The following is a 23,415-nucleotide window of genomic DNA, read 5'->3' on the forward strand; positions in this document are numbered from 1 at the left end:
GGCAAACTGATAACAGGCTCATAGTTACTACTCTAGGTATCTTTGCCTAAAAGGACTGCAGCATCCACCCATTTTACAACATAATACAGTATTAGCAATGCATCTATCTACTGTGGGAGTAGAATCCACAGCCTTCTGCATCAAAAGCAAATACACTACCTGTTGTGCTATTAACAATGCAAGCAGACTCCGAATAAGCAGCACTAAAGTTTTGTTCCCCTGCAGCTCTCAGCTCCTTGTAAGATCTACTCGACACACAGTTGTATCTCTGAACTTTGCAACACAAGAAATCTGGAAAAAGCCGAAATTTATTGGGGGGGGACAAAAGCCCAAAAACCAGGGACACATTTTAAACATTGCTTGTATAATGTTGGAAAGTTGCTTGAATAAAATGCTGTTTTACCACCATACATTTCACTGTCAAAATTTTAACCCAGGGGACCCTGTGAAAAACAATCAGAGAAACATACCACTATGCCAAATCAGCTGTTTTGTGAAAGACAGGAAGACAAACTTAAATGGCTACCATTTAGTGAATTCAGTTCTCACCATAGCTGTCAACCTCTTGGCACAAAACACCTGAACAAAGCCAATAATGGGGGGAATACAGCCCCCAAACATATTCAGTGAATTCAGTTCTCACTATAGCTCTCAACCTCTTAGCAAAAAACATGCAGACAAAGCCAGTAATGGGGGGGAATACAGCCCCCAAACATTCAATGAATTCAGTTCTCACCATAGATAACTCTCAACCTTAGCACAAAATACCTGGACAAAGCCAATAATGGGGGAATACAGTCCAAAAAATAGGGACAAATTTCAAATATCCATGTTATAAACTTAGACAACTGCTAGAACAGTTTTGTGTTACCATGTAGTTTCTGAAGAATATGAAGTCTGAAATTCAAATGCCTGTTATTTTTAAACATTTAACCAGGAAACTAGATTGACGCTAGAACAGTTTTGTGTTACCATGTACTTTCTGAAGAATATGAAGTCTGAAATTCAAATGCCTGTTATTTTTAGACATTTAACCAGGAAACTAGTCTAACTTGGAACAAGACAATTTTCAGCAGAGCAGGGAGAAATACCAGGCACATCTTTGTAAGATGGGAGAACATGCAGACACCACACAGAGGGCACCCCAGCCAAGAATCAAACCAGAGAACCTGTAGCTGTTAGGCAGCAATGTTACCAGTGCACCACTGCACTACAGACTTTGCAAGAAAAAATGTAGATACAGAAACCACAGATTTCATGAGGAACAGAACAAATATGTGGCAAAAATCTGCAAATGTTTTTAGAAATGGTGGTGGATAGGGAATTCAGGTCCTTGCCATCTGTATCCAAGGTACAGGGTTCAAGCCTGAGTATCTCTATCCACCACCATTTGTTCTCTCTAGTCACCAGTATATAGTAACTGGGGCATTACGCACACACTTTGTCCAGCGGTATAGTTATGAAGCCTTCACCTACCTGTTCACGACCAAACACCTACCTGTTTCACAAACAAAGCAAGTCCATACTCCAGCCACTGTTTCATGAACGAAGGAAGCCCACAATCCAGAGAGTAACCCGACACCTACCTGAAGCAGTAATCCATGACTGAAGCCAAGCCTGTGCAATGAAAGTCCTGCGAGAGCAGCAGCTCCTCACCCCTCATTGGTTCTGCCTGCAGCTAAAGCAGTCCGGAGCTCCTCTTCTGTGCGGTCGTCACCGCACAGATTCCTGGTATCTCACAGCAATGATTGCTGGGTACCTCTTTGTCTCTATCTGGACTGCTGATAAAGGCAGTTTGATTTCTTCTAATGCCTCTGCGCATGCGCAGAGGCATTGAGACTCGTGATTTTTTTTTCCATTTTTGTTTTCCAGTTTTAAAGATTTTTCTTTTGTATTTTCTAGGTGGGAGGGCTGCAGTCCAGCAGTCCGATAGCACGAGCCGCCCCTGAGAGGTAAGGTGAATGTAAGGGCCTAAAATCTGCACTCAGCACTGTAATGTTACTTGCACTCAGCACTTTAATTTTACTTATGTTTAGCAATGTAGACAGACCAACAGTATACAATTTTGAGGATTTTTACAAGGGTTACTTGTTCAAATGTCAGACAAGTAAGTAAAACTTTCAACAGGAATTTATGTCTGAGTGTTAGAAAGCCAGAAAGGTACAAGGTATACTTGTAAAAATTAGGGTCAGAGAGACAAATGTAAGAGTCAGTGTACTTTAGTTACAGGGGAAGGAGGCAAACACTCAGTTAGAAAAGAGCCCTATGGCTGACCAAAATGGTGACTTGCTTAATTACACAGCACTGTAAGAGAAAGCTTAACAAATGCTTTTTATATGTGTAACCTACTCTGATTAATTGCTGGGAGAAACAGTTTTTGTTATGGTGGCCAATTGCAATCCTGTAGACACCGTTACGCAGGGGCTGCAATATGCTAGTGTAGGTAAATGTAGAGTTCAAACTGAGTCACACCAGGTCAGCCAAGTGGGGAAGAAAGAGGGAAACTTCTCTTCTATGTATTTAATACTTGAGTTAGGAATTTAAAAAAAAGAGTCCACCTGGTGCCTGGATTTTACAGACAGCTAGCTACTGCAATGCATGACAGAGCTTTGGTCTTTTGCAAAATTTGCAAACGGGGGTGGGGGGTGGGTAGAAGATTCAGAGTTTCCTTATAGGAAGTGCATTATCATGTTAAGCAAACATTCTGAAGCCTAGAATAGAAGTCTTGATTGGGAGACAGAAAAAAAAGAACACTTATTAAGTGCTCTCTGTCCATCCAGGTGCATTAATGTAACAGTTTTGGCTTGAACAAGCTTATGAAGGAGCATTCAACACTAACTGTCTAGTCACACCTTGTGGGACAAATATCTCAGTCTTAAATTAGTTTAAAAAAGTAAAGTATTATAGATTGAACCTCTCTGTTATAGTATACCCAACAGTCTGATTTTTCCCCCAAATCATGAGTCTGTTTGTCACGACAGACATCTGTTTGAGAAGGTCAATGTACATTATGAAGAGATGCAGATTGTCTATTTTAAGGTATGTATGTATATATAGACTGCAGGAGGTCACAACAAAGATATTACATATACGTATAACTATACTAAGTCTTTACAGTTCTAATAGCATTTATATTAAACTCAACTTGACAAACAGCATGCAGCATATTTTATATTTTAATTAGCACACTTTGCAGGGATATAGTTTTGTACCAGAATATTTGATAACATTATCTCTACAGGCCTAAATATAACCTTAACTATTTTAAAGACATGTATAAGTGAGTGTTTGTGTGACTGGGCACATTCTTGCCAATACCTCTCAACCTCTTAGTGCAAGAAATCTGGACAAAGCCTGACAAAATGGGGGGACAAAGGCCCAAAAATAGAGAACTATTTTAAATGTTGCTCTTACAAACTTATACAGTTGCTAGAGTAACAAGGTTTGCTCTAACATACATTTTTCTGAAGGATTTGAAGTCTGAAACTCAAATATATGTTATTATTTAGTGACTTCAGTCCTCAGATCATCCCATTGACATGCCAGAAAACCACAAATTTTATGAGGAACAGGCCAAAAATATGAGCCAAAAATCTGGACATTCTGTGAAAATTGTACAGTTGAGAGGTATGCAGGCCTTTTCCCCATGTTACACATGAGATAATATAATGGCTGCTCACTCTTTGTAAACCACGCTTAATGATTCTAGTTCATCTTCAGCCCTTTGGACATTAGAGTTTGTATCTTGTGTGTTTACAGCCAAAATGGCTGAACTGATGCTCAGAGACTTATCACATATTCTTCAACATTAGGAAATAAGCAATTAAAAAAAAAAAGCAATTTACCTGCCAAGTTCACATATGATGCTGAGAAAACATTTTAGTCAGTGCATCCTGGAACCTCACAACCCAGCTCAGATGTCTTGATGAGCTACCCAAAACAGGTTAATGGTCAGAGGAGTGAGGGGCTTTTAGTACCCATGTACTAAATTCTAAGTCATGTAGTACAGCCTGATGTTTACCCAGCCCCCATACCATGATGTATATGACCCCCACTTTTATTTCAAGTTTCCACTAAGACATGGAGAGCATCTATAGTGTCAAAAGAGCTGGGAAGTGGTGTTTATCTCATTGTATGCAACTGGAAGAGAGAGAGAAAGGGCCACATAATTAAAACTACTGTTAGCTAGAGGGGATCCAGATTTTACACTGAACTAGAAGCATTACACTTGGGGAGGTGAAACATTTTTAGAAAGTCATTGTGACCATGGATTATTTCCTTTTACACAATAAACACTTTAATGTTATAAGGATAACATCTATTAGGCTTCTATGTTCTCATAATTAGAAGATTTTGATTTCTGTTTAAGTTAGCCTCCCGTTGCTTCACTTTATTCAGAACTCAAAGCAGGTGATTACTTCACATACAGTAGCACAGTAAGTGTTATCCCAAAAGTAGCCTGACCTTTTCCTTCTCTGAGTAATAATCCATTTCACTGCTCACAATAGTTCATTAATTTCTGCTGTGATATAACAACTTTAATGAATACATTTATTTTTAAATGATGGCAGTCTGTTTGCTAATATGTAACCTGACTTTTTCTAAAGTTTTTGTCCATCTTGCAACAGAACCTTCTGGAAAAGTAAACTGCTCTAGAAGTAAATAAACTTTCCAGGGAGATTAATTACAAATGAAGAAGCCTCCTTAACAAAATGGTACACTGTCTCAGGATTTAAAGTGGGGGTGGCTTGGTTGAATAATCAGAAAAGGATTAAATGGCTGTGACATCTCTGGAAACGTTGTAGCAGGCAGCATGCATGTATGGAAGACGATGATGGCTCCCTGAAATACAAAAGTACTTTACTGATTCCATTAAATGCAGTTTTAGTCAAGCAGGATAATACTGAAGAAAGAAGCAAGCAAGGCATCCAAATAGTGCCAAAGCAAACACGTTTAAAGGAAACTTAAATGTAAACAGCTGTGCTCATAAATGCATGCATTGTAGACCCAGACAAGTTACATTGCAATATATTACATATGATATGTCATCGGCGAACTACAGTTTGAATTTCTTACTGTGATTTTGATATAAAATGAACGATCATATAAAGATATACAGAGTATTTTGGTACATTTATTTACAATCACAAGGCCATGTTGAACTACATGACCAGCCTTTGTGCAATACAGAGAAAGTAAAACAGTGCTCAGGTATGAACACAAACATGTTGTTATGATGGCCTTGCTGCTGTGAAAGTCATCATCTTAGATATGACTGTACATACGCCGGGATTCAGAAAGGACTACACCAGCAGCAGTAAGCCCTAATATTGGCAAAAGTCCACTGGACTTAGCCCTTTCTGATTCAGAGACAGGCCCAGCCATGGAGTCTACATGGTCTGCACAATCCTGCAGTGGGCAGTCTCCCTGACCATGCAAATGATGTATTCTGAGAAAGCAGCCTATTGCTAATTCGCCCCATTCTCTACCCTGGAAATGCCAGTGGTAAGGAATTTATATATTCAAGCAATTCAGAGAATGACTTGGTGAGTAAATTAGCCCAGGCAACCATATTAAAAACACAGTAAAAATGCTGAGTTCCCTCATTACTCCAAAAGGGGGAGACTATTTCAGTTTAGTGAAGAGGTAGTGGTGAGGGCAGTGAATATGTGTGGTAGTGCCTATGCGTGTGTACAGCAGAATTAGTGGTCTCGGTTAAGTGTGTGCGAGTGTCTATGTATCTGCCTGGGTGGTCACGATAGAGGTGGGCTAGTTAGGGTAAATAAGAGTGTTTGAGTGTATGTGTGTGTGAGTGTGTGTGTGTGTGTGTGTGTGTGTGTGTGTGTGTGTGTGTGTGTGTGTGTGTGTGTGTCTATGCAAATGAGTGAGTGTGCCCATGACTGTAAACAAGTGTCAAGTTCATGCCAAGTCACTGTGTGTGTGTGTGTGTGTGTGTGTGTGTGTGTGTGTGTGTGTGTGTGTGTGTGTGTCTGTCTGTGTGTGTGTGTTTGAATGTGTACAGGTGTGTGGGAAAGTGAAAGAAGGAATTACCTGTGCCAATGCTATATATGGGCCACCAGTGGCATTACCACAGGAAAGATTCAAACACAGCTTACATCCTTCTTAGTTGGGAATTGCTGATTGAGGGCTCAGTGTCTGATATTCTAAAAGTATATTAATTCTGCTTTGAGCACTTGGGCTTCAGGCCAGTTATTTTACATTAAAAGGGTTCGTGGTCTGCACTGTTGAGGGGGGAGAGGCTGGACTCTGCCCTTCTAGCTAGGAGTTTCTGGTTAAAGACTTATAGTGCCTGCATATTTAAACTGCTTCTTACTGAAATTGGTACACCTTGTTTGCTGTAGCATAGACTAGATTAGATCCAGGCCTGCTGAATCCAGCTTTGTTTGTATAACTTGAGCACTAATCCAGGCATTCTTTAAAGTATTCAATTGTATTTATTACTGCTTGGTTGTAACTTGATTAAAGTGTAGCTATCATTCAAAGTCTTTTGGATTAAGCACTTGGGCTTCAGACCAGTTGTTTTACATTAGGAAGGTTTGTGGTCTGCATTGTAGTGGCAGAACAGGTAGCTTACATCCTTCTAAGTTGGGAACTGCTGATTGAGGGCTCAGTGTCTGTTATTCTAAAAGTGTATTAATTCTGGTTTAAGCACTTGGGCTTCAGGCCAGTTATTTTACATTAAAAGGGTTTGTGGTCTGCACTCTTCTGGGAGGACAGGCTGGACTCTGCCCTTCTGAGCTGGGAATTTCGGGTTAAAGGCTTGCATATTTGAACTGCTTCTTACTGAAATTGGTACACCTTGTTTGCTGTAGCATAGACTAGATCCAGGCCTGCTGAATCTAGCTTTGTTTGTGTGCTTGTTGTTTGTTTGCTTGTTATTTCCCTGAAACGCTAATTCCACCTAAAACGTGGCTTTTCAGCGCTTCTGTGGATCCCTAGTGATATCTGCATTTCTTACTGTACTTATTTCCTTGTTTCACTTGAAAGAAAGTTACTGTTTGTCATTTTTGCATTTAAGTTACCTGTAACACATTGCATTTAAGTTACCTGGCACTTGCTCACTAAAGCAATTATATAAGTCAGCATTAAAAAATTAAAAGCACTACACCCTCACAAACTCCCCTTGAGTACCTCTTTCCCCATTGGCCCTTTTTTCAATTATAAAGGAATTCCCAATTCTATTCTAGCATGTCCAAAGGTCAGTTGTCAATCTCCTCTCCGGTCCAGCTGGTGAATCTGGGAATCTTGCGGCAATGTTACAACTGCCTCATGTACACAGACAACCCTCTCCTCCAACCAACAAATTCCAACACATGTGAGAGATGAAACCATATAGCCATACTGGAGGCTAAGCTCTCTCAACTCAGTACCGGCGAAACCAGTCAGGAGGAGAAGGAAACCACACTCACTACAATTCCAGTCTCACATAGACCTACCACGACAACAAACCAAACACATAAACACACAAAAACATACTCGGAGGCTCTAAATAAAAATCTGCGTAAGCAGCAGAGACCTCCAAAGCAGACACCCAAGCAACCACTACCCCAAAACAAAACACGTGCAACACATAGCTCACAAAGCCAGTGTGCCGAACAGTCACAGCCCTTAAGGCTAAACAACACACCTGATGCACTTGTAATAGGTGACTCTTTCATCAGGCACACTGACATCCCGCTCACCAGGCTGAACAAGGAGAAGGTCATGGTGAGCTGCCTGTCGGGCACTAGGATCCACCACATAACACAATCACTCAGGTCACTCCAAGGCAAGTACAAATATGACTCGGTCATTGTCCATGCTGGTGTGAATGACCTGAGACGTACCTCCCTGGACTACATGAAAAGAGACATAGAGGAGCTCTCTGGGCATGTAGCCCAGGCCGGTATGACCCTGACCTTGAGTAGCATCTTACCCTCACCAAGAATGATGCCACAATATGAAGACAAGATGATCAATTTCAACAATTGGCTTAAGTATTGGTGTCATTCAAAGGGGATGCAATGCTTGTCAGCCTGGGATGACATGCTCGACAAGCCACGATGCTTCGCTAGGGATGGCTTGCAACTGTCACCCCTGGGCTTTCGGATATTGGCAAAGGCTCTTGCTACCCCCATAGTGCCTTTTTTAGTCAAGGCTCAAAAGACAAACCCACCTCCATAGGTATCACAAGGGATAAGAAATTAAGAGTAATGCTACTCAACGCCAGAAGTCTAAACCTCAAGATGCACACACTCGAAACTCTCCTTAGCATGGAGAACACCAATATCTGTGCAGTAACAGAAACCTGGTTCAAGGTACCCGAGAGCACCCCAGCACTACCAGGTTATACCTCATACCATGCTTTTCGGCCCCAAAACTTGGACCGAACCACAAAAGGAGGGGGAGTATCAATATTCGTCAAAGATACCCACACCTCCAGGTTGGTGGCACAGCACGAAGCATCAGAGACTATCCATGTGCAACTAACAGTGGGTAAAACTGCCTTCCAGTTTATAGCCTGCTACAGACCACCCTCCCAAACCCAGGAACCCCACTCAGCCTTCCTGAGAACACTGGAAAATATGAAGGTCTCTCCAAACACCATTATGTTGGGCGACTTCAACTACCCAAATATAGACTGGGAGCATTACTCTAGCTCCAACACCCTAGCCCAAAGGTTCCTAGAATTTATAAACTCAAATGCTATGGAACAACTTGTTACCACTCCCACAAGAGGGGAAAACATACTGGACCTGACCATCACCAACATGGGGACTCTATGCTCCAGACCAGAAGTGTATCCCTCACTGGTAAGATCAGACCATAAACTAATCTCACTGGATACTCACATCCCGATTCCACCCCCTGCCCTCAAAACCACAGTGAAAAACTTCTCTAAAGCAAATTTCACACTCCTCAAAACTGAGGTTGTATCCTTCAAAGCCCCCAGGCCTGTGGAAAATATGGCCCAGACCCCAGAATCCTTTATAAACACATTTTATGAACACCTTCAGGAATGCACGGATCATGCAATCCAAAATAAAACCAAGACCCAGTCCTCCAAAGGCAGACGTCCTGTCTGGTGGACCCCAGCCATAAACAAACTATACAATAGAAGGAGGAAGCTACTACATGATGGAGCAAAATCCCAAAAAGGTAAGGCATCTCTGATCAGTATTAGCAAAAAACTACGGGCACTCATAAAATCATCTAAGGCCAGCTTCAAGAGAAAAATTGCACAGGACACTAAGGATAATCACATGGCTTTCTTTAGTTATGTTAGGAACCTGGATCGGAATTCCCAGATATGCTCAGAATTAGTCCAAAATGACAAAAAATACACCGAACCCACAGACATTGCCAACATCCTAGCTGACAGGTTCAGCGCAAACTTCTCCCCCCCCTCCCCACCAAAACGGCAAATATCTATCCCAGCAGAGTGCTGCCCCCCTGACATCTCAGATGCTCAGATAAGAGCTGCCCTCTCCAAAGCAAAAAACATAGCATCAATGGGACCAAATGGTGTCCCGGGCTGCATCCTACATGAACTCCAAGAAGAGCTAAACCCAAACATAAAACTACTGTTCAATCTCAGCCTTACTACAGGATATGTACCCAAAGAGTGGCGTACAGCAACAGTGGTCCCTCTCCACAAAGGTGGTGCCTCAACGGATCCTGGAAACTATCGCCCCATAAGCCTGACTAGCTTGGTCTGCAAAAGCTATGGAAAGGATCATCATGGACCTCATAAATAAAAATATTGGGGACCTACAGACACTGGATCCTACCCATTTTGGCTTTGTTAAGGGCAAAGCCTGCCTCTTAAACCTGGTTGATTTCTTTGAAACAGTCACCAAGGCCATTGATGAGGGGAAGGTGGTCCACACAGCCTACCTGGACCTCAAAAAAGCCTTTGATACAATACCCCGCTCGGGCATTATAGATAAGCTCCCAGCTTAAATATAAACCCCTATGTCACTAGATGGGTTGCAAACTGGCTCAAGGACAGAACTCACATGGTTAAATTTGCTGGTGCCATGTCAGACTCCAAACCAGTTACAAGTGGCATCCCACAAGGCTCAGTCCTGCGACCTCTCTTGTTCGGTATATATTTCTCGGAGGTACAGGCCAACATGGAAGGACTGTGGCTGACCAAGTTCGCAGATGACTGCAAACTGGGTGCCATAATCGACTCTCCAGGCAACACAAGCATACTCCAAAAGGGCCTCATAGAAACAGACAACTGGTGCCAGAGCCATGGCCTCAAGCTAAACGCCAAAAAGTGTATAGTCATCCCCTTTGGAAAAAACAAAGTGCCCACAAATTACCACATAGGTGAAGTAATTAGGGACCTGGGGACCCAAGTTGATAGCAATCTCTCATTTGACAACCACGTGGCCAAAGTGGTTAGAAAAACATTTTATATAACCCACCTAATCATGAAGGGATTCACATCTAGATCAGGGGAGGTCATCGTGCCTCTTTACTCATCCCTCTTCAGGCCCATAATTGAGTACAATGCCCCTTTTGGGATGTACCTTACCAGACACCTGCAGCAACTGGAAAGACCCCAAAAGTACCTCACCAAGAGGATCAAAGGGCTCAAACAGATGCCATATGCTGCCCGGTTAAAGAAACTCCAGTTCTACTCAGTGGCATACTGCCTGCTCAGAGGCGATCTGTGCCTGGCATATAAAGCCATGTCCAACCCGGAATTAATGGACATGCTGCACCTCAGAAAATCCAAATCCCATCGAGCTACGCGCTCGAGAGACTTAAACCTCAGCACTGAAATAAATAGGACATGCTGGAGGGACAGATTCATAACCCAGAGGCTCCCTTCACTCTGGAATAAAATCCCAGTCCAGGTTAGGCAGAGTCCCTCATTGACTCTCTTCAAGAGGAATCTTGATGAGTGGATGGGAGATCGTAGGTTTACCCCAGGTATCACTTCTGTGTCACTGTTAGACAGAGGCACAGTATACTAACCTCGAAAAAGGGTATAGCAAAATTAATTTAAAATGGGTGGCGAAAGCCAAACACACTCTGGCTAGGCTTATAAATGCCCTACGGCAGATAGCCTAGTATGAATCTATGAACCTATGAACATGCATATTAGCTGATATTGAGGTCTTTCCTCATTGCGGCTAATCATGTCTCTGAATAATATTTCCCACATTCAAGTAAACTGTTACTTTTGGCTGCAGAAGTTTATCTGAATGCTGAGAAAATGTTCTAACTCCCAGATATATATCATTTCTACACAACTTCAGGGTGCATGCGTGGTTTACTTAAAAATAAACTTTTTCTTTCAGATGAAGCAACCGAGTGTCACAAAAAAAGACCATTTAGCTGACATGATCTATGTCAATGTCACATACATTTTATTGATTTATTAGCTTGCTAACTTAGTGACTACACCAGGCTCATTCAATATGCGCCCCATTTCATGTGAGATGTGGAGAACAGAACAAAATTGAAATAAGAAGCATCAAACATTAACATAATAATTTATTTGCTATTTGTGATAAAATCCATAATATATAACATGAGAAAGGAGTAAATAAAACAGTAGCTGCCAGATGTAGGACAGTACATTACTGCAGCAGGAAGCATTGCTGCATTACAGTGTTTGGTTCTCTAGTTTGATTCCTAGCTGGGGTATCTTCTCAGAGGAGTCTGCATGCCCTCTTTGCCAGGATGTCCAGTTTTTATTTGTCATCCCAAAGATCACATAGATGGGAATTGGCAGAGTTGACAACAGAAGTGAATGTGCTGTGTGTATGACTGTATCTTGTAGAGGACTGGCATCCCATCCAGAAATTTTCTCTGCCATGTGTCCCTTTGTATAGTGGGATAAGTTTAGGTTTCCCCATAATCCTGAATAGCTTAAAACAGGCATTAGAAAATGAATAAATGAAGTCAACAAAGTAAAGCAACAGTTCACGTGTATATACCAAACAACACCGAACCTGACTGATTTACTTCCATTTGTATAATAAGGAATGCCAACGGGCATATGTAGTTTTTTGGATTTTTAAATTGTAGGAAGAAAGCATGCATGTCAGTAGAAACATTAATTTTTTAACCTGCATGTGGTTATATTCTGTTGTAGGTTTACTGACTAGCTCTCTGTGAAAACTTGATTTGAAATCACTTCAGCAACTGATCCAGGGCATTGAAGGCTACTGGGGAAGTACTGCTACATTGTCAGATAATCAGAATCCAAACACAAGCATGTGTGTGTGTGTGTGTGTGTGTGTGTGTGTGTGTGTGTGTGTGTGTGTGTGTGTGTGTGCACGTGTGTGTGTGTGTGTGTATAATATATATATATATATATATATATATATATATATATATATATATATGTATATATATGTGTGTGTGTGTGTGTGTGTGTATATATATATATATATATATATATATATATATATATATATATATATATATATATATATATGCTTCTAGTAGCTGTGACAAAAGTCATATTTTAAAAAGCTGGGTATGAGGAGATGGATGTAATTTACATTATTACTATGGGAAAATGAGAAGGATGAAAAGTAAGAAATGGCAACATAAGGAAAACAATAAAGGAAGTAAAGGGAAAATAGGTAGAAACTTCTAGAAGGCACTCTCAAGGGCAAGTCCATACATAGAAATGTACGAGGAGAAAGGTTAGCAACAGACAACCAAAAATATAACATAATAAGAAAAGAGTGTGAGTGATAATCATTGACTTTTATCATTTTTATTATTTTTTATAATGTATGTCATAGTTTATTTATATATATATATATTTATTTATTTATTTTTAATTTGATGACCGTGGAGGTCCACTGGGCTGAAGGAGACCATTTTCAGTGGACGCCCGGTGAGAAAAGCTCCATAATACATAGTAAAAATAAGCAAAAAGTAGTATGACATAGTAAAACGTAGTAAAGTATAATCATAAAATAGAGGAACATACATTGCATACATACATACTTGATTAGAGACAAGTTGTACAGAGGTTAGTTGCACAGAGGAATAAATAACAATTGTAAATTATCTGAACATAGTTATAAAAACTGACATTTGTAGATACAGTTTTCCATAAAAGGGGTGAATAAAGGTGGAAAGTACATTATGTAAAATGTATAGATTCAGGATATTAATGTATAGAGAGGGGCAGTTATGAAATAGAAAAAGTGGAGTGCATGCATTACAGTTTAGGATACGGAAGCATTGATGTTCTTCATTAAATAGCATCAAAATGTATGAGCTGGTAGTAGAGAGAATCTTTCCCAGATGGGGGAGAGAGAAGACAGATAGTAAACTATTTGCAATATATACATTCAAGATATAGATGTTAAATTATGTTATATTCAGAGTGAGGCTGCTATTTTAGGTAATCAGTTTGGCGTAGATTAACTTGTAGTAGAGTCATTAGCAGGTTAGGTGGGTAGAGTGCAACTGCATTTCCAATTTTGGGCGAGGTGGGAATGGATCTGGGTTTTAAAGTGTTCAAAGTTTTCAGAAATTCGTAGAGTGGGAGGGAGAGAATTCCATTTTTTTGCTAAGGAAAAGGATAGGAGAAGCTGACCAGCGGGCGGTTTGGTTTGTGTACAGAAATTAAATTTTGGTGGGCAGATCTTAGAGTTCTATGAGGGGGTGTATGATGGGGAGATGTTTGTTAGAGCTGAGCATCTAGTTGGTTTAAAAAATAGTTTGTGGGCTGTAGTGAGTTGGAGGTAGTTAAGGTAGTTGGGAAGTTCTAGCCAATTTAGCAGGTAGAGAGATGTACAGTGGTGGGAGGAGTATTTAGATTTAGTGGCGAATTTTGAGATTTTGTTGTAACAGATTTACAGTTAGGAAGAGATAGAGGAAGATAGGTTGGTTAGGAGGGAAGCACCATACAATAGAGACAGTAGTAAGTAGGCAGTGGCAAGTGTTTGTCTTGTAGAAGGAGAGAGAAAGTGAGAGTTTCTGTACAGCATGCCAAGTTTCTGATGTGTTTTCTTAATATTTAGCTGAATATGAGTATTGAATTTTAGGTGTATCAATAGTAACCCTAAGAAGTTTAGCAGAAGGAACAACTTCTATGGTGGAGTTGGCATGGCTGATAATATTGAAAAAGTGTTTGTTGAGTGGGAGGGATTTTGAGGGAGAGAAAAGTAGAATTTTAGATTTATTGGCATTTAGAGAGAGGTGGTTTTGAAGCATCCAGTTCTCAGTAGTTGAGAAGGTGATTTGAATTTTTGTTTGGAGATCTGCTAGGTTAGAAGCGGAGCAGACTAAAGTTGAGTTGTCTGCTTATTGTACTATCTTAGTGTTTGGAATGGCTGCATGTAAATCTTTAATGAATATATTAAAGAGCATTGGACCTAGTATGGATCCTTGGGGTACCCCTGTCGGGGTGGGTAGGAAGGCTGAGGTGTCAGTTTGCCATTTCACTGCCTGAGATCTGTCAGAGAGGTAGCTGTTGAACCAGGTTAGGGTATTTCAAGAGAGATTAAGATTAGAAAGGTGGTTCAGGAGGTGTGAATGAGAGACAGTGCAAATGCCTTTGCGAGATCCAGAAGGACTGTGGATACAATTTCTCCAGAGTCACGGGTGTGGCTTACTATGTCTAGGTAAGAGAGAATAGCAGTTATTGTACTATGACCAGGATGGAAACCATGTTGTGTAGGGGTGAGCAGTTGATTATTGGGGTAAGGAAAGGCATGAGCTGGAGGTGGATGCATTTTTCAAAAATGTTTGAGATTGGGGAGAGAATGGCTATAGGTCGGAAGTTTGAGATGTTATTATTTTTACCACCTTTGTGGAGGGGTAGGATAAAGGCAGCACACCACAGTTTGGGGACATAAGATTCCTGTATGGATCTAGTAATGAGAATGCTAATGGGGATCGTGATACCATCAGCTGCAAGTTTTAGGAAGAGTGAGGGGATATTGTCAGGGTTTGCTCAATCAACAGGCTGAGTTAAAAAATACACAGACAAAGAATCCTTTACAAAACAGCTTCAGCCATATTCAATAAAACCTACATGGTAGCACAGTGTTTTAGATTCAGTAAGTAACATCTAGAGGCATGCACCACCACACAAACAAGGGAAACACCATGGCATACTAATTATAGCATATGCAGCCGAATTGTATGCAAATCAACCAATCCAACACAGTGGAGCTATTCAACAAGCTATAAAGCAACTATGTAGACTCAGTGCTGGTTTTCCCTGCCAATTCCAAAACATATTGGAATACAGCCATGGAAAGAGTCTACATGGAAAGAATGTTTGGGGTTGCTGCTGCTTTAATTCATTTGTATGTGCAACAGGCTGAAGTCTATGCTGCTGCCAATAGACTTAGGCCAAGAAGGACGAGCTTTCAGGCCCCATTTAACATATCACAACCTACATTATGTGGAAATTGTAGAGCGTTACAGGGTGGTTAGATGCACAATAACTTGTGTTCATAATCTGCTGTTTATACTGTTAAACATGTTGCTTACAAACTGCTGTTTAAGTTATGCGATACCTTGTGCAATACCTTGTGTTCAGAATCTGCTGTTTAAACTGTTAAACACGTTGTCATGAACTGCTGTTTATATTGTTAGACCCACTGTTTATTATATGTACTCGTCTACCTATCTGTTGGCAACACAGCTACTGTTACAACAGTTTGAACTGGTTTCAGCTATAACAGCTTCTATAACCACAGGAAAAGCCTTCATAGATACTGTAAAATCCTCATCAAGCATAGGTGCTGTTAGTAGCATGCCCTGTAATCATGTATAACTGCATTGTGTTTTCTTTTTTTCCCTTATTTTTCAACTGTAAGTACATATTTGTAAACAGGGAATGAAAAGTGAAAAATTTTCTGCACACTTCTGTAATATTGTTTCCCCCATGGAGCTATGACTTATTTGTTGCTTGGAAGTGCGCCTGTGACCGGTAATACAACCTAACTATATTATCTATTTATTCCTTGGCAAACTGCTGGTAAATGCCACCTGAACATACTGATGTTGCAAATAATAGAATAGCACGGCCTCCCCCAAAACCAGATACGTGTGTTTTGGCACCAAGTAAAGCTATGCTATTTCAGCATTTCCTAGTTGCAGCATACTATTCTGGCTGCCCAAGTGATAATATGCTGTTGTCAGCATTTCAACTATAACTCACTGCACCAGTAGCCCATAAGTAAATTGGCTGACTTTTAGTTTAAACTAATCTACCAGCAGCCAGCTGAAATCACTACTATTGCACATAGGTACACCTTTCTGCAGTTACCATCTGAAATCCCCTAAATTGGCTGCATCTGCATTACAGATACTAAAAAACTAGCAGCAAACTGGCGCTTTATTGTTCATAGGTGCGTAGTAGGCTAATGGCCCTGGGGCTTTTACAAGCCTAGTCATAGGATTACCCTGGCATCTTGCAACCCGACCTTAGTTCCCACTGTCGCTGTTGACTATCACCACTGGAGTGATCCCCGGGGTGGATTTTCTATTTCCCATCCACTCATCAAGATGTCTCTTGAAGAGGGTCAGCGAGGTGCTCTGCTTGATATGGATGGGAAGTCTATTCCAAAGCATGGACAGTCTCTGGGTTATGAACCTGACCCTCCAGTACGTTCTGTTGATTGTCGTAATGAGGTTAAGGTCTCCAGAGCATGTGGTGCGGAGGGATTGGGATTTCTTTAGATGCAGCATTTCTAACAGAGCTGGGTCAGACATGTCTTTTTAAGTCAAGCAGAGATCACCTCTAAGTAGGTGATATGAGACAGACAATAGTTTAAATTTTTTGAGTCTGTCCATATAGGTAAGTGTTTAAGGCCTAGGATCCTCTTTGTGAGGTACTTTTGTGGCTTCTCCAGTTGTTGCAGGTGTCTAGTGAGGTGCATGCCAAATGGGTTATTGTACTCGATGATTGGCCTAATGAGGGAAGAGTAGAGGGAGACAATGACCTCTTTCTTCCAGGATGCAAAACCCTTAGTAATGAGTTGTGCCACATAGAAGGACTTTCTGACTACAGTGGCAATGTGGTGATAAAAAGAGAGGTTGCCGTCAACTTATGTTCCCAGATCTCTTATAATGCCTTCTGTGTTCAGTGGACTACCATCAATGTGGTAATTTATGGGAACCGGGTTTTTCCTAAAGGGGATGACGGCACACTTTTTGGCATTGAGCTTAAGGCCACAGTTCTGACACAAGTCGTTGGTCTCAGTGAGGCCATTCTGTAGGATGTCAACATTACTTGGAGAGTTAATAATAGCTCCCAACTTGCAATCATCTTCAAACTTTGTCAGCCAGAGTCCCTTCGTGTTGGCCTGGACTTCAGAGAAGTAGATACCAAACAGGAGAGGACCCAGGACTGAACCCTGTGGGACACCACTCGTGACTAGTCAGCAGTCTGACTTGGAGTCAGCTACTTTCATATTGTGGGTTCTATCTGTGAGCCAGTTTGCAACTCACCTAGTGATATAGGGGTTGATGCCTAGCTCAGTGAGGTTTTTCTATGATTCCTGAGTGGGGAATGGCATCAAAGGCCTTGGCCAGATCAAGGTAGGCTGTATGAACCATCTTGCCTTCATCCACAGCTCGGGTGACTGACTTAAAGAAGTTGACCAAGTTGAGCAGAGATGATCTACCCTTCACAAAATCAAACTATGTGGGATCCAGAGTTTGGAGATTCTCTATATCCTTGTTTATTAGGTCCATGATGATGTATTCAATAGCTTTGCATATCAGACTTGTCAGGCTAATGGGGCGATAGTATCCAGTGTCTGTAGTCACTCCTCCTTTGTGGAGAGGGATGACTGTAGCAGTGCTCCATTTGGCAGGGACAAAGCCTGAGGTGAGGTTGTGATTGAACAGGGCATGCAGGCGAGGTGCCAGTTCACTCTGTAGTTCATGTAGAACACAGCCAGAGATATTGTCAGGTCCCATAGAAGCTGTTTTCTTGGCCTTGGTCAGTGCTGTTTTAACCTGTGCAGCAATACTGGGTGCCTGGCAATCTACTGGTATTGTGATTGATCCTTTGGGGGTGGAGAGAGGGATAAAGTTGGCACTGAATCTGTCATCCAGTATATTGGCAATATCTGTTGGCTTGGTATAGGAGGTACCATTGTGCAGTAGCTCAGAGCAAATCTGGGTATTGCCATGGAAATTCTTTCATAACTATAGAAGGCCTTCTGGTTGTCTTTACTATCTGCTGCAATTCTGTTTTCATAGCTAACTTTATAGGATTTGATGAGGGATCTCAACTTTTTGTTGAGGCTGATAAGGGTTTTTTTCCAGTATTGGGACTTCACCTTATTCCACATCAGTTTCCTCCTTCTGTTGTAGAGTTTGTTTATGGCAAGGGACCACTAGATTGGCTTCCTTTTTTTGGAGGAGAGTGTCTTGGTTCTATTGGGTATGGTGAGATCCATGTATAAAAGTGAATAGTGTTTGCTATCTCAGTTTGACTGCTTAGCACTAGGATGCACACTTGCAGGGACGCTGATTCCCTCTTGCCCACCTGTCCCTCCCATAGTTTTCCACTAGGTGGTAGCAAAACTCCACAACTCTCCCCTATTAGCCAGCCATCCCACACAGCCTCAGTCCCCTGCTGCTCTGCTTCTCCCTAAAGCAATCAGGCTGCTCCTCTACCCTATCTTGCAGTCCTACATCTAAGCCGTTCATCAGTCACTCTTAAAGTACTATGTAGAGCCCATAAGGCCTGAAAGTTTACATCTCCTGCTAAAACTAGAAGCACTCAGTGTACAACAGTCAAAGCCACAATGCACCTGATAACCTACCATCAGCCATCCTCAAAATAGCTGCTGACAGCATTGTCTTGCCTATCTCCAGTCTAATAAATCCATCCTTATAAATCGGTCTATCCAAGAAGCCTATGTCCCTTCCGTCTGGAGACATGCATTCATTATCCCTCTCCATAAAGGTGGAAATAACACTGACACCACCAATTTCAGACCCATTGTCATCCTTTCCTCGCTTTCCAAAATCCTGGAAAAATGCATCCATTCACAACTAATGCCATACCTAACTCACAACAAATCTTCTCTCCCACACTCAACACGGCTTCACCCTGGCCACAGTACCATGACAGTTCTCCTGTCCTTTCTGGAGACCATTAACCAAGCATGTGACTCTGGCAAACTCATGTTTACCCTGTTCCTCAACCTATCCAAAGCTTTTGATACCGTCTCCCACCCCTTACTCCTGTCCAAATTCTCCTCTCTCAGCCCCCCCCCCCCCACTTCAGCCTGGCTCTGTAGCTACCTCTCAGAATGACAACAAGCAGTACAATGGAAACCCTCAACCTCTCCCTTCATACCCGCCCCCAATGGTGTGTCCCAAGGTTCTGTTCTAGGCCCTCTGCTCTTCAATATTTTTATCAATAACTATCACCACACCCTCTCAGATTCATCTCTAATCCAATATGCAGATGATTCAACTTTCATCTGCTCAGTATTCTCCCCCTCCAACCTCCTCCAAAAAAACATAATTAGCTTTCTCTATAACAGGAACCTGGATGAAAAACAACCACCAGGCTCTAAATGCAAGTAAAACCAAACTGATGATTTTTCCCTTCAAGAAACACCCCCATTGACAAAAACTTATTCTCCATACTCAGCCGGAACAACATCCCTATTGAAATTGAATCTAACATTAAACTGCTTGGTGTCATCATTGACGAACATCTAAAATTTGACATTCATATTCATACTACCATAAAAAAAAACACCAAAAACTAGGACTCCTGTACAGACACAAAGGGTACCTCACCTCCTGCACCAGAAAAACCCTTGCCTCCCCCTACCTCCTCCCCTCTCTAATGTATGGGGCCCCTCTATTTACAAATATCCAACACGGTCTTCAATCTAATCTCAAATCCTGCTACAATAAAATTAGCAAATTCGCTACCAACACAAAACATTCATCTCACCATTGCCATTGTCTCCATACTCTGCAATGGGTCGAACCACCCAATTACCTAAACTTTCTCAAACTTACCACCGCCCACAATCTCATCTTCAAACCTTCCACCTAACCCCCCTCTAGCTGCTACCCTAACTCCCTATATTCCCAACTGCTCCCTCAGATCTGAAAACAAAAATCTCTTGTAAATCTACAAACCCTTGTGACCGCCCGGCCAACTCTTGCTATCCTGCTCCTTATCTAAACTTTAGAACTCACTCCTCCCTCCCTGCGCAATACTCCTAATGACATCAGCTTCAAATCCCTCCTATTCTCACATCTTGCATCAAAATGGGCATGCTTATGCAACTCTCCTACATAAATCTCCTCCTAACTACTCCTTCTCCTACCCTCACCCACCCTTTTCTCACACCACCCCCTGCCGACTACCACATTCTATTACATACACAAAACTGCCTCCTGTTGCACCTTGGCTAACCTTGTTAAATCTTCTTGTATCTAAACCTGTGAATTTGTCACTTCAAAATCTATATTCTAACTATATACATGCAAAAATTGTCCACCACTGCTCTCTTTCCTGTATGTCCTTACATGTTTTGTATTCCAATGAATTTACTCCTCTTATCTATCACACTGTATTCTCAGGGTGCCATAATTATTCACATGGCTTTGTATATATCTGTAACTTGTATGCTTTGTAATTTCTTACTGTAGCTTTTCTCCCTGGGCATCCACTGAAAACAGGCTCTTCTTGGCCCAGTGGACTTCCCCGGTCATCAAACTGAAATAAATAAATAAAACAAATAAATAAACGTTCACAGTATGTGTTTTGTCGGTGAACCACCTGGTTACCCATTTAGCGATGTAATGGTTAATCCCCAGTTCAGTTTGTAGGAGCAATATTAAAAACCTGTCCCTATTTTTGGGCCTTTGCCCCCCCCCCCCCCATTATTTATAGCTTTGTCTAGATTTCTTGCTCTAAGAGGTTGAGAAGGATGTTTGAGTTTCATACTTCAAATCCTTCAGAACATGTAATTCCACCACATTTCTATAAGGCATTTATGTCAAATATGTCCCAATTTCTGGGTCATTGTTCCTGCATTATGTTAGGCTTGGGGCAAATGTGTTGAACTAACAGACTGAGAGCTATCTGTGAAGCCCTGGTGACCATTGTGGCATTCCACATAAAACCATGGACCATAGGTGCGAATTGCTATCTGTATTAACTTACATGGTTTCCTGATCAGCAACACTGTTCCCAGCCATGAAACCTCACTTAGACATGGTGTGCTGCATTAAAATGCAGTGTATGGTGGTGCTCCCCATGTGAAAACTACATGTAGGCTTTGTGCATAGCCTACATGGAGTTTATTGAATCCCGGGGCTTAGCTATATATAATTATATACTACTTTTTCCACCACTATTCACATTCTCCAAAAAATCTCTTTACATATTTTTAATAAATAGCCCTCCCCATTTTTTTTGTAATTTTACTGTGCAGTAAAGCTTTGTGTCATTGGAAGAGCACCAGTTTCATAGCAACAGTCCATAAACTGTCAGTTTGACAGGAGCTATGCCACTTGCTTGCTTTCTATTCTTGCTAATCCCTTGTATTATCAGTAATGCTGCCCCCTTGATCTATCTACCTGCCTGTCTATCTATGTATCTATGTATCTATCTATCTATCTATCTATCTATCTATCTATCTATCTATCTATCTATGCTACCCCTATCTTTCTGTCTATCTGACAAGAAGTCTATTTGTCTGTCCATCAACTTATCTAAGTAAAAATAATGCTGGACCACAAGCAGAACATGTATCTATCTCTCCTATTTGTCTGTCCATCTGTCTCAAAATCTGTTTATATATCTCTCTATCTCACTATCTAGACTATCCTAAAATATCTTTCAAAATAAATGAAAATGATTTCTGAAAAACATGGATGAAAGAAAAAGATTCAAAGCCTAGCAACATAGCAACAATACAAGGAAATGATCACAGTGGCCATAAGATACCCAGCCATATACATTTCAAGTAGACACACTTAAAAGGTTTTTCTGCTCTTTATAAGAAGATACTAGTGTCCACCTCCCAAATCAAGCAGGGCCATACATGATAACTCTAGTATAAATTTTTGTCTACCCATCCAGTTGTCAAGACTAGCCTTAAAGGCAGACAAAGTAATACTTTGCTTGACCAGTAATGATAATGTATTCTGTAGACTGGAAATACGTTGAGTTAGGGATTCCTTCACAAGTTTTATTTATTTGCTGTGTAGATTTACGTTCTTGGTACAGGTGTTTGTACAGCCCCTGGTTTTATAAAGAAACAGGAGGATGAATAGGTTTGATGCTTTCATTGCTCAAAAGGTGAGACATAGATCACCTTAGAGCAGTTGGTAGACTAGTGAGCCTAAGGAGAGGTATGCTAATCTGTTGGGATAGTTGAAGGATTTAAGGCCTTTAATTTGCTTAGTTAAAAATTGTTTGGTCTTTCCAGCTGAGTGATATGTACATGCTATCGGGGCAACTTTATCCACTGATGGGTCTGATGAGGGAAGAATACAATTCTCGGATGCCTTCTTTGGATCTGAAAGATACTCCCTTGGAAAATAACTAGGCCAGAGAGAAGAATTTCTATCTATGGTGAAAACATGATGATTGAATGAAAAAGGGTTGGCTTTGTAAGGACGCAGGTCTCTTATGACCATGTCTGTTTGAAGAGATGTATCACTTATAACACATGACGTGGTGACGTGGTGACGTGGTACTATACTGCATTTTTTTGTATTTTGCTAGAGGCAGTTTTCAGTACACCAGGTATGTGCATAATCCAGCCTTTGCTGGAGCAGGTACATATCAGTGGCTGACTGCATAACAGTGTCCAGCTTGCAGTCATCAGCAAATGTGATCAACCACAAATTGGGAATATTATCTTGGATGTCTACAACATAATACCAAACAAAAGAGACTGCAACACGGATCCCTGTGATACCCCACGATTTATAATTTTATGTTCAGAGAGGATTTGATATGCAGTTTGAAATCCAGTGAACAACATAGAGGTTTACATTAAGTTTGACTAATTTTTTGAAAAAAAAAAACAGCATGGAAGACAGTGTCAAAAGCCTTTAAAAATCTTTACAAAGAAGTTTATTAAGTTCAGAAAACAGGACTTGCCTTCCAAAATCTGAACTGAGTGAGGTCTAAATTAGTTATGTTGCCTGTGTCTGCATACAGGAGTTGTATATAAGCTGGTAAAGAAGACTGTCCTACAATTACCTGGGTCTGTAGTGTGACCACCCTTATGTAGAAGAGCCATAGTGGCTATTCCCCAGGTATCAAGCAGAAACCCTGTGGAGAGGCTGAGGTTGAATGGCTTAAGTAAAGGCACTGGTGGTGAATACATGGCACCAGTGATACTACAACTGTGAATATTAACGGGTCCCATGGAATTATTAATTTTTAGTCTTTGACAGGGAATT

Source organism: Protopterus annectens, chromosome 1.part1 (assembly GCF_019279795.1).
Source record: "Protopterus annectens isolate FY-2018-M chromosome 1.part1, PAN1.0, whole genome shotgun sequence".
Classification (NCBI taxonomy): Eukaryota; Metazoa; Chordata; order Ceratodontiformes; family Protopteridae; genus Protopterus; species Protopterus annectens.